Genomic DNA, 12,663 nt, shown 5'->3' on the forward strand with positions numbered 1-12,663 from the left:
CTCTTTCAGAGCCTTCATTTTGGGTGGAGATAGCCTATACGGTGGAAATCTCACAGGGATCGAATCAGTAACCTCAATCTTATATTCGATAAGGTCAGTAACGCCAAGAGTATCGGAGAAAACATCTGGAAACGACTGACACAGCTTACGAATACTCTCTGCCTGCTCCTCAGGTAGATGTCTAAGATCTAATAACATCTCATCCTGGGTAGGCGAAATAGATGAACATGACACAGAACTACATTTCAACAAGGGGATTTTACAATTAGCAGCAAATTTGAATGTGCACGACTTACTCTGAAGGTCGAGCACTAGACCAGAGTGAGACATGAAGTCTGCTCCCAATATAATGGGGCAAGACAAGTGCTTTGCCACAAACAGTTTAACCTTCCAAGTAAATTTAGAAATCCGAATTTTGGCATTTAAATAACCTAAAATTTCTAAAGGAGAAGAATATGCCGAAACATATTGAACCAAAGTCGAACAAAAATCAGGGAGTTTGCAAACAGTTTTCAATTTAGAGTACCATTCAGCCGAAATAATAGAACAAACACTGCCAGAATCTAATAGAGCAGTTACAGGCTCATTATTCAATTCAATCTTAAGAAATGGAACAGGTGCGGGGGTATCCGCCGCAATCCTAAGACATTCTTTAGGGCCTTCAGAAGATGAATGCGAAGGCTGAGTTTCCTTGGGACTTCGGCGGTTTTACTTGGGGCTGTGCCTCGGAAAGAGGAGTTAGTCGACTCAGCCGAAGCCATTAGTCACTTGTTATTTTTGACATTGGTGGAAGTTGCACCAGAAGTTGAGCAGGAGGGGGTGCTATTCGAATTTGGGCAATTCTTGGCCATATGGGAAAACGCGCCGCATCTAAAACAGCCTTGAGATGACCCTGCTCCATTCCTCGTCCCACTAGATTTAATCAAGGGACATTTATTGCGAAGATGTTCAGGAGACCCGCAAGTATAACATTTACGGGGGGTGACAGGTCGGCGAGGTGAAGGCCGAAAACTACTAGAGGATGGAGGGGGTTCTTTCGCGACACGCAAGGTATCGGCATATCTTACTCCTTCGGCTGAGACAGCCTTTGCCTCTAACTCGGCAAAAGTTTGCGGACGCGACGCAAAACACAAGTATGATCTGTAAGGTGGTGAAATTCCTTCCACAATGGCTTGAACGATTTGATCTTCGGGAAAATGAAGGGCGAATACCTTAGTATAGAATTTGATATCTTGAATGAAGTCCGCCAGATTTTCATCCAGACGCTGTACTCTATAATAGTACTTCTGAATTAGAGATGACCTAGCTCGAGCCGGAATTAAATTTGCCAATAAATGGGCGTGGAAGTCTTCTGTGGATGACTGTTCAGCAATTGCCCTAACTATCTTGTCTGAGAGAACACCAATTGCATAGGGATAAATGATCTGCAGAATTTGACACGGAGAAAGAGAAAAAGAAAGGGCATGATCCTGAAACTCAACTAAAAACCTTAAGAATGAAATTACGTCACTGGTGGAGTTAACCGAAAACTTAGAAATACCCCTGAGCAACATTGCTAATGGATGAGGCAAACTGCTGAACCCTGGTGACATAGTAGGTAAAGGTTTAAGTGGCGAAGAAGCTAATTCAGAACGTGCATTATTCAAAGAGGTGCGTCGTTCCGATTCGTTGTCTAATGGAGCAGAGGTTTGTTGAGCTCCAACAGATTTAGTACCTTCTACCCCGGTGGGAGAACGCTCCTTGCTGACAACGTTTACCAGAGTGGGATTATCGGTTTTGGGAGGCACTGCCCCCGTTAACAGTAGGCCAACCTTACTGGATAAATCGGAAAGGTTTTCAAGGACGGCACTAGCCTCCTTCCCTTGAGTATCATTCAATTTAAGAGACAATAGATCACTCACCCTATTGGAAAAATGGTACAATCTACCTTGTACACGTTTAAGTTGATTAGGTGATGGATCACCCCCTTCAAAAAAACTAACTACCGATGCTAGCTCAGTAGCATTATCAGTGATCTTGGAGAGAGCGTCATCGATCTCCTTTTCTCCAAAGGTCGGGATGGTAATAGGCAAATCAAGGGAGTCTTTTAGCTTATTAGTATCTACCGCAACCGTGCCTCCAGATTGAACATTTCTAATGGTTAATTCGTAAATTAACTCCTCCTTGCGCAAATAGCCGGGATGGAGGACATCGCGAGGACCGGGCATGATGACAGAAGAATACCAATTTGGAAAAATCGAAAAATGCCAGCGACAGAGAAAATTGTTAGAGTTCAAATCAAAGCAATCTTTAGCCGTCAAAAGGGGCTAAATTGAGACCCATTCAACCACGCTCTGCTACCACTTGTTACGGAGTTATCCGTGGTAGTTAGAGGTGAAAAAAGGTGCTGGCTTGAATAGGTCTCAACTTATGAAATTAAAGTTAATTTAAAACTTTAACAAAGGTTATATTTTCTTTTCAAAATCAACAGATAACAACAACAGAGTATCAGGTACCGAGTAGCAGAAAACAATTTAAGAAATTACAATTGTTACAAGATTTGGGCTTCGAGCCCCAAGATTAATTTATGAGCTCTCAGCTCACCACCACAATAGTTACAGGGCAGAAAAACCCTAAGTACAAGGAGCACTTGCTCCTAATTACAAAGTTAAGATGAAAAGAGCAGACCCGCTCTCAATTTCACCAGCCTGTCAAAGGCTACAACAACCTTTATTCCTAACTGCCCTTAAGGCACACATACCGTGAAACAGGGGTATCTTGTACCCAACCTACAGGGCCTTCACATGAAGAAAACAAACACTGGGTTAATTAAATGGCCCAAAAACAAATTGACTGGAGGCGTAGCTTGCACTCCTACATGAAACTTCTTAAAACCTAGGTGGCACTCGGCCAGTTATACAGGGGCTAATCCCATACTAGGGAGGTGACTAGTTGGCAAATAAGTTTAAGACTTTAAGAAGGAAGAGAAAAATGGTTACGGAAACATAGTCACCTCAAATTCAAAATGAAGGGGAGTTCGAGAGGGTTAAGCACTCTCTATCCCAACTTGCGGCTAATTTACATGAATACAGTAAGGTTTACATTAAAAAGGATTCGAACCTTCCCCCGCGGGTTAAAACTGCTGAGCTAGCAAGACATAAAGATGTTAAAAGGCCATTACCTTGTAGATGAACCGCTGCTTGGAGAAAGAGGCGCTTCCCGCCCCTTGCTATATACGTTCACACACTGCGAAAGATGTTACTGAAGTGGCTCCGAGACCAAAAAATTAGCAGTTTTTATACCCTCGTGGAAAATTCGAGACCTTTCAAGAATGAAAAAGACACCCCCCTTCAACTTTATTGGTAGACTAGCGAATGTACCCGTGCTTCGCTACGGTATTCTACACTGTATTCGAATATCGAAGTAAATAGTGTACATGCAGTAAATAAGATTGTTTTAAAATTTCATGTCTCTAAGCGTTATCCGAGAAAGAGCATGGGGAGGTCCCCGTACGTTGTTTCCAATGTAAAGTGTTTGTTACGGATTTGTGATATAACGGCAGACTCACTTGCCTACTGCCATTCACAGTCGAGTTGCGAAGTTTACATTATAATTGCAGGCCCCATTGCCTACTACGCGGACATAATCGATTTGGGGAGTTTTCGTTAAAATGGCAGCCCCCTTTCCTACTTCCAGACAGATTACAGTTGAGGGGTTTCTATTATCATGACAGGCAATTACCCTATCACTCGAAATTGAGTTGTGCAGTCATCATTATAATGCCAGGCCCATTTTCCTACTGCCAGCCAGCTTACTGCCAGTCACACCAAGTTGGTGAGTTTCCATCAAAATAGCAGGCCACTATGCCTAATGCCAGTCACATTTTAGATGAGGACATTTCTTTATAATGGCGGGCACCCTTGCCTACTGCCAAACACAATCGGATAGGGGAGTTTTAAACAAAATTGCATACTCACTTGCCTTCTGCAAGTCAAATAGAGAAGGGAACTATCCATTATAATTGTATACCTTCGTTACTAATGACAGTTACACAGGAGTTGGAGAAGGAACCCTTTCCTACTGCCAGTCAAAGTCGGTGTGGGGAGTACTGATTACAATAGCAGACCCACCCTTTCTCGATCGCTAAAAATCGACATCAGTGAATATATATAGATCGACATACGAAAGTATATGCGTGTTTACAATATTGAAGACCTTCATTTGCAGATTAACTGCTACTAAACGTACGTCATATCGACAAAGGATTACACCATAAGACACGCCGGATTTAGTGGCCTAAATGGCTGGCCCTATGATATGTCATCTATTCATGGGTCAGATTGACTTAGAAACGTGGAACAGGGTAAAGGTTTTGTAAGATTATCTCACATTACATTACTTTTCGGATAATTATGTGACAGCTACATACATAGCATTTGGCTCACATATGGCTACTGGGTGGGCCAATTTTCGTGAAGAGCTTGATGATTCTGTATTTCATGTAAGTAATTGAAAGTATGAATTATGCATGTGAAAATTCCAAATTAACTTAACATCGATTAATAGAGAAAAATCAAACGTAAAAGGGATACAGATACGGCAAAAAGTCATAAGACCAAGGTTGTAGATCATTCCAAATTGAACAGAGATTGTGCAATCCGTTATGGGATAGGAATTTCCGAAGGTCTGCACCATCATTAAAATTGCCTGCATATTTCGATTTTCTTCGGGGATAAAAAGTGAAACATTTAATGATCTAGGATGTTTTCCGTTCGTTACAGGCTAAAACGTATAATTTTGTCAAATTTCAATTATCTTCTTTTTCTTCTGGCAGATTATGCCGCAATCTGGATTTTGGGCGAGGCGGGTAAAAATTAGGACTTTAAGGAAACTAAACCAAAAATTATGGAGATGGTCATTATTACCCCTTAAACGGAAAGCTGTACGAAAATTTCGCCAAAATAGTCAGTGTAGAGGCACACAGTCGTTACGATTTGATTTATATAGATAAGGAATCTGCTCCATGAAAAACACCTTTTGGGCTATGTCCGCTGGACTTAACCTGCAAAAGTGGCCATTTGTGATATCTCCCTTATTAATCCTCCTGACGAAAAAATGCACATGAAAAAAACGTTTAGAGGTGGAATTCCATCACGTTTGGTCGATTTCCAGTCAGGTTGGTCTTGTTCTGTATATATTGTCGAAGAGTAAAATCACCATTTCGGTTCCCTATAAACCGCCAGTCCATTCCGGAACATGAAATGTTATTTACGTTTAAAACCTACCTTTGGACAGGTGGATGCTAAATATAAATTTTAGTTCGAATGTCTTCAATAGTTTTCAAGTTGTAAGGAATACGCTTAATCGCAAAGGGCTCGTGAGTTAAGTCCGATGGGACTTGTACAGAAAAACGGTCCGTTAATGATATCTCCCTTATTAATCCTCGTATCGAAGTGATGCACATGAGAAAAAAGGTTTAGAAATTAATTTCTGCCACGGTAGGTAGATTTCCATTAAGTTGTTTGTGTATATTTTGTGGAAGTGCAAAATCACTGTTTCGGTTTCGTATAAACCCCCAGTCAGTTCAGGGATTTAGAAACAATATTTGCCCTAAAACCTATCAAGGACAGGTGTATTCTAAATATGAGTCTTGGTGGAAATACATCCAATAGTTTGTAGCACTCGCGTACATACGGCGTATTTAAGGAAGAAAATAATACAGTTAAAGTTGAAATTAATAGAAAATGGATTATAACTGAGGACAGCCGGATAACGACAAATATGCAAATGCCAAGTGAATGTATTGGAAAATCAAATGCCCAGGGGCGTATTCTCCTTGAATGCAAGGCATTCATTGCATGCGTTATGATAACACAAAGAACTGTCTGATTTACGATTTTAGGTTGTTTCAGGTCAAATATTAACGATTTCATCTCTCAGAAGTTCAAAAGGTCCGCGCAACTGTACTAGTTCCCTTGCTTGATTACATGTGGTGCTGGTGTAGTCTCGCCGTCTACTCCACTCTCGGAAGAAAGAGACAGCAAATGGAGGAGTTTACGGCGTAAGGCATTCAATCTTAAAATTGCATTCAGTGGCAGACGTAGTTCTGAAACCCTCCGAACGATGTCGCTGCAATTGAAACTTGGTCAGAATTTGTCACCCCATACCCGTGCTACCCTCTGCCATCTGTTAGCAACTTGGAGAAAGTCGACATGTTTACAGCGAACGGGACACACAGATTACCCCCTAGCGAGAACCCAACGTGACGAAACTGACCAATGCCTCTGGGGTGACTTATCTCCAGTGCTTGAGTTGTGGATAACTAGTGAGTTAATTCATTATGTGTTCTGATAGTGAGTTCATTCTGTGTGTGCTGTTCCTGTGCTATTCGTCGTTTTCGGAGTTTTGTTATATTTTGCGCAATGTGGTATTTACGATGGATGAGTCTAAAACGGATATAATTGTAAATCAGTTTGAAAAGCCATTTACCGGCCGTTCGTTTGATGAAAAGATGCAAATAGTAAAAGCCGCGAGACCTCTACCTTCCCTCGTAAATTTCTTCTTCTTCTTAATCTACTTACCCTCCAGGGTTGGCTTTTCCCTCGGACTCAGTGAGGGATCCCTCCTCTACCGCCTCAAGGGCAGTGTCCTGGGGCTTCAGACTCTGGGTCGGGGATACAGTATGACCAGTACCTCGCCCAGGCTGCCTCACCTGCTATGCTGAACAGGGGCCTTGCGGGGGATGGGAAGATTGGAAGGGATAGACAAGGAAGAGGAACGGAAGCGGCCGTGGCCTGAAGTTAGGTACCATCCCGGCATTTGCCTGGAGGAGAAGTGAGAAACCACGGAAAACCACTTCGAGGATGGCTGAGGTGGGAATCGAACCCACCTCTACTCAGTTGACCTCCCGAGGCTGAGTGGACCCCGTTCCAGCCCTCGTACCACTTTTCAAATTTCGTGGCAGAGCCGGGAAGCGAACCCGGGCCTCCGGGGGTGGCAGCTAATTACATTAACTACTACACCACAGAGGCGGACCCTCGTAAATTTAAAAAGAGAAAACAAGAATTGTGTACGCACGTTCAATCCAGAAACTTACAGTAAAACTGTTTGGCTCGAGTTCACCTACATGTAATTAGGGTGAGTAGAATTGAAATTTACTTAATACATTGTGTTAACTGCATGGTTACTAGTTGCATGCCTCAGTGGAGATTCCAGGATACGCCACTGCAAATGCCCCTCAATAAATTATGCTAGTGTGAGTTATGGATATAATAAAGCGGTAACAGAGGAGAAATTTAGGTCCAGTGATTCCTAGGTAAACAAATAATAAGAAGATGACTAATGGTGTTATTATTTAATCTATTCGAGGGCGGTTATAACATCCAACGATATTCCGCCAATATCCCGCAGATAGGCCGATTGTCGCCTCTCTTGCCTTCTACCCAAGGAACAACCACGAATTTAAAAGCATGATGAGGAAAATGGCAATATGTTACTTCCCTGCTGGCATGCAGTCAGAGACGTTGCCATGGTAACCTGTAGGTTCGTTGTCGGTCTGTCCGTCACTCAATGCAGAGCATTATACCAGCGGAAAATTCTAAATTTCTCCGTCATGTGAAGCGTAAGGTAAATTACGAACATAACGAAAGTTGTTTATAATGAAGAGACGTTTCACGTACGGTAAACGAAGTTTACAGAAAATCGATAGTATAAGAGAAAATGGAGGAAAACCAGAATGGTTTTCCTATAAACCCCTCGTCTATTCAAAGATTTTAAAATGATGTGCATATTGAAACCTTCCCCGGTATGAGTATACTCTAAATATGAAGTTTGGTTGAGATCTATCCAGCCGTTTCGACGTGATGGTGGAAACTATAAACCCCCCGTCTATTCAAAGTTTTTTAAAATGATATGCATATCGAAACCTTCCGCTGGATGAGTATACTCTAAATATGAAGTTTGGTTGAGATCTATCCAGCCGTTTCGACGTGATGGTGGAAAAAACATTCTGGTTTTCCTATAAACCCCCCGTCTATTCAAGGATTTTAAAATGATATGCATATCGAAACCTTCCCCGGGATGAGTATACTCTAAATATGAAGTTTGGTTGAGATCTATCCAGCCGTTTCGACGTGATGGTGGAAAAAACATTCTGGTTTTCCTATAAACCCCCCGTCTATTCAAGGATTTTAAAATGATATGCATATCGAAACCTTCCCCGGGATGAGTATACTCTAAATATGAAGTTTGGTTGAGATCTATCCAGCCGTTTTGACGTGATGGTGGAAAAAACATTCTGGTTTTCCTATAAACCCCCCGTCTATTCAAATATTTTAAAATGATATGCATATCAAAACCTTCCCCGGGGTGAGTATACGCTAAATATGAAGTTTGGTTGAGATCTATCCAGCCGTTTCGACGTGATGGTGGAACAGACAAACAGACAGACAAACAGACAAACAGACAAACAAACAGACACGAAAGGTAAAAACCACCGATTCGGTCTTGAGTTGACCTAAAACGGATAAATATCTGAAAAATTGGCAAAACAAAAGAAATTACAGACAGCGGATCCCCTACAATTTTATTTATATAGATTGAAATGAAGTAGGACCTTTAACCACATGAAGTAAAACAGTTAGATGAAAACATGCACTGTTGTTGGGAAGGACTACATACTCTCGACCAGGCACATCTGTCATTTTAATGTCATTGTAACCATTAACCGGCTCACCTTGTTTCCTCCATTGAAACTTTCTGTTAGTCTGATTCCAAATGCAATAACTTCGAATATTGTCATAAGTAAGGAAACCAATTTCTTGCACATATTTTAAAACATGCTGATAGTGTCGTATCTCGTGGAAATTGGGCAATATAAGAGGCATTACTTTTAGTGAAATACATGCGTTGCCCATTTTCTAAACGGACCTCAAAGTGAGTGATTTTAGGTGCTCATTCATGAACACGGTATTATAAACTCCGCCACACTGCCTCGGTATTGCAAATATATCTTCCAGATTGATATTGTTGATCCTCATTTGTAGGTTGAATGCTGAATGTAGCCTGATAGCTGCATTTGTATGTACTTACAGACGTATTTAATTGATGTGACGGAATTAAATAATTTGACGTGGATGTGCACGTAAAAATTTTAAAGGAGAACCGGGTTTTAAGGAACCACCGATCGGTTATCTACTTCATTGCTCCTGAGAGTTGCAGTTTCCCCGCCGTCATCATACAGTGCTTGGGATACTCATCATCACCAGTAAATGTGCAGCTTTGGAAATGTTCTGGATATCAAATGGTGCAAATTCCTTCACGCATGCAAGGCGAATTTGCGTTTATAGCACCACATGGACCACGAATCACGTGCTTTGGTACAATATCATGTAATATTGGATCCGAATGTTTACTTGGTAACTCTGCTGAAATTAAACTATCCATTCGGCCTGGTCTGATCTTATTATGTAGCATAGTAGATGATGGATGCGAGGGTATCCTAGTTTCTGTCAACTGATAGTGTACATGTGGCAGCGAGGTTGGCAAAATATTTTCTCTTTATTAATACACTAGCAAATGTACCCGTGCTTCGCTACGGTGTTCAACATTGTATTCGAATATCGAAGTAAACAGTGTACATGCAGTAAATAAGATTGTTTTAAAATTGCATGTCTCTTAGCGTTATCAGAGAAAGAGCATGGGGATGTCCCCATACGTTGTTTCCAATGTAAAGTGTTTGTTACGGATTTGTGATATAACGGCAGGCTCACTTGTCTACTGCCATTCACAATCGAGTTGGGAAGTTTACATTATAATTGGAGGCCCCATTGCCTACTGCGCGGTCACAATCAAGTTGGGAGTGTTCGTTACAATGGCAGGCCCCATTTCCTACTCCCAAACAGATTACAGTCGAGGAGATTTTCTTATAATGGCAGGCAAATTCCCTACCACCATTAAAAATTGAGTTGTGCCGTTATCATTATAATGTCAGGCCGATTTTCCTACTGCCAGCCAGCTTACTGCCAGTCACACCAAGTTGGTGAGTTTCCATCAAAATAGCAGGCCACTATGCCTAATGCCAGTCACATTTTAGATGAGGACATTTGTTTATAATGGCGGGCACCCTTGCCTTCTGCCAAACACAATCGGGTAGGGAAGTTTTACACAAAACTGCATGCTCACTTGCCTTCTGCAAGTCAAATCGAGAAGCGAACTATTCATTACAATTGTAGACCTTCCTTACTAATGACAGTTACACAGGAGTTGGAGAAGGGCCCTTTCATACAGCCAGTCAAAGTCGGTGTGGGGAGTACTCATTACATTAGCAGACCCACCCTTTCTCGATCGCTACAAATCGACATCAGTGAATATATATAGATCGACATACGAAAGTATATGCGTGTTTACAATATTGAAGACCTTCATTTACAGATTAACTGCTACTAAACGTACGTCATATCGACAAAGAATTATACTATAAGACACGCCGGATTTAGTGCCCTAAATGGCTGGTCCTATGATATGTCATCTATTCTAGGGTCAGATTGAGTTAGAAACGTGGAACAGGGTAACGTTTTTGTAAGATTACTCACATTACATTACTTTTCGGATAATTATGTGACAGCTACATACATAGAATTTGGCTCACAGATGGCTACTGGGTGGGCCAATTTTCGTGAAGAGTATGATGATTTTGTATTTCATATAAGTAATCGAAAGTATGAATTATGCTTGTGAAAATTCCAAACTGACTTAACATCGATTAATAGAGAAAACTCAAGCGTAAAAGGGATACAGATACGGCAAAAAGTCATAAGACCAAGGTTGTAGATCATTCCAAATTGAACGGAGATTGTGCAATCTGTTATGTGATAGGAATTTCCGAAGGTCTGCACCATCATTAAAATTGCCTGCATATTTCGATATTCTTCGGGGATAAAAAGTGAAAAATGTAATAATCTAGGATGTTTTCCGTTCGTTACAGGCTAAAACGCATAATTTTTTTCAAATTTCAATTATCTTCTTTTTCTTCTGGCAGATTATGCCACAATCTGGATTTTGGGCGAGGCGGGTAAAAATTAGGACTTCCAGGTAACTAAACCAAAAATTATGCAGATGGTCATTATTACCCCTTAAATGGAAAGCTGTACGAAAATTTCGCCAAAATAGTCAGTGTAGAGGCACACAGTCGTTACGATTTGATTTATATAGATAAGGAATCTGCTCCATGTAAAACACCCTTCGGGCTATGTGCGCTGGACTTAAGATGCAAAAGTGACCATTCATGATATCTCCCTTATTAATCCTACTGACGAAAAAATGCATATGAAGAAAAGGGTTTAGAGGTGGAATTCTATCACGTTTGGTCGATTTCGTCAGGTTGGTCTTGTTCTGTATATATTGTGGAAGAGTAAAATAACCATTTCGGTTCCCTATAAACCGCCAGTCCATTCCGGAACATGAAATGTTATTTAAGTTTAAAACCTACCTTTGGACAGGTGGATGCTAAATACAAAGTTTGGTTCGAATGTCTTCAGTAGTTTTCAAGTTGTAAGGAATACGCTTTACACGCACCCGCTCGTGAGTTAAGTCCGATGGGACTTGTACAGAAAAACGGTCCGTTAATGATATCTCCCTTATTAATCCTCGTATCGAAATGATGCACATGAGGAAAAAAGTTTAGAAATTAATTTCTACCAAGGTAGATAGATTTAAATTAACGTTGGTTGTGTATATTTGTGGAAGTGCAAAATCACTGTTTCGGTTTCGTATAAACCCCCAGTCAGTTCAGAGATTTAGAAACAATATTTGCCCAAAACCTATCAAGGACAGGTGTATTCTAAATGTGAGTCTTGGTGGAAATACATCCAGTAGTTTGTAGCACACGCGTACATACGGCGTAATTAAGGAAGAAAATAATACAGTTAAGAAAGTTGAAAGTAATAGAAAATGGATTATAACTGAGGACAGCCGGATAACGACAAATATGTAAATGCCAAGTGAATGTATTGGAAAATCAAATGCCCCTCAATAAATTATGCTAGTGTGAGTTATGGATATAATAAAGCGGTAAGAGAGGAGAAATTTAGGTCCAGTGATTCTTAGGTAAACAAATAATAAGAAGATGACTAATGGTGTTATTACTTAATCTATTCGAGGGCGGTTATAACATCCAACGATATTCCGCCAATATCCCGCAGATAGGCCGATTGACGCCTCTCTTGCCTTCTACCCAAGGAACAACCACGAATTTAAAAGCATGATGAGGAAAATGGCAATACGTTACTTCCCTGCTGGCATGCAGTCAGAGACGTTGCCATGGTAACCTGTAGGTTCGTTGTCGGTCTGTCGGTCACTCCATGCAGAGCATGATACCAGCGGAAAATTGTAAATTTCTCCGTCATGTGAAGAGTAAGGTAAATTATGAACATAACGAAAGTTGTTTATAATGAAGAGACGTTTCACGTACGGTAAACTAAGTTTACAGAAAATCAATAGTATAAGAGAAAATGGATGGTTTTCCTATAAACCCCCCGTCTATTCAAGGATTTTAAAATAATATGCATATCAAAACCTTCCCCGGGATGAGTATACTCTAAATATGAAGTTTCGTTGAGATCTATCCAGCCGTTTCGAAGTGATGGTGGAAAAACCATTCAGGTTTTCCTATAAACCCCCCGTCTA

Source organism: Anabrus simplex, chromosome 2 (assembly GCF_040414725.1).
Source record: "Anabrus simplex isolate iqAnaSimp1 chromosome 2, ASM4041472v1, whole genome shotgun sequence".
Classification (NCBI taxonomy): domain Eukaryota; kingdom Metazoa; phylum Arthropoda; class Insecta; order Orthoptera; family Tettigoniidae; genus Anabrus; species Anabrus simplex.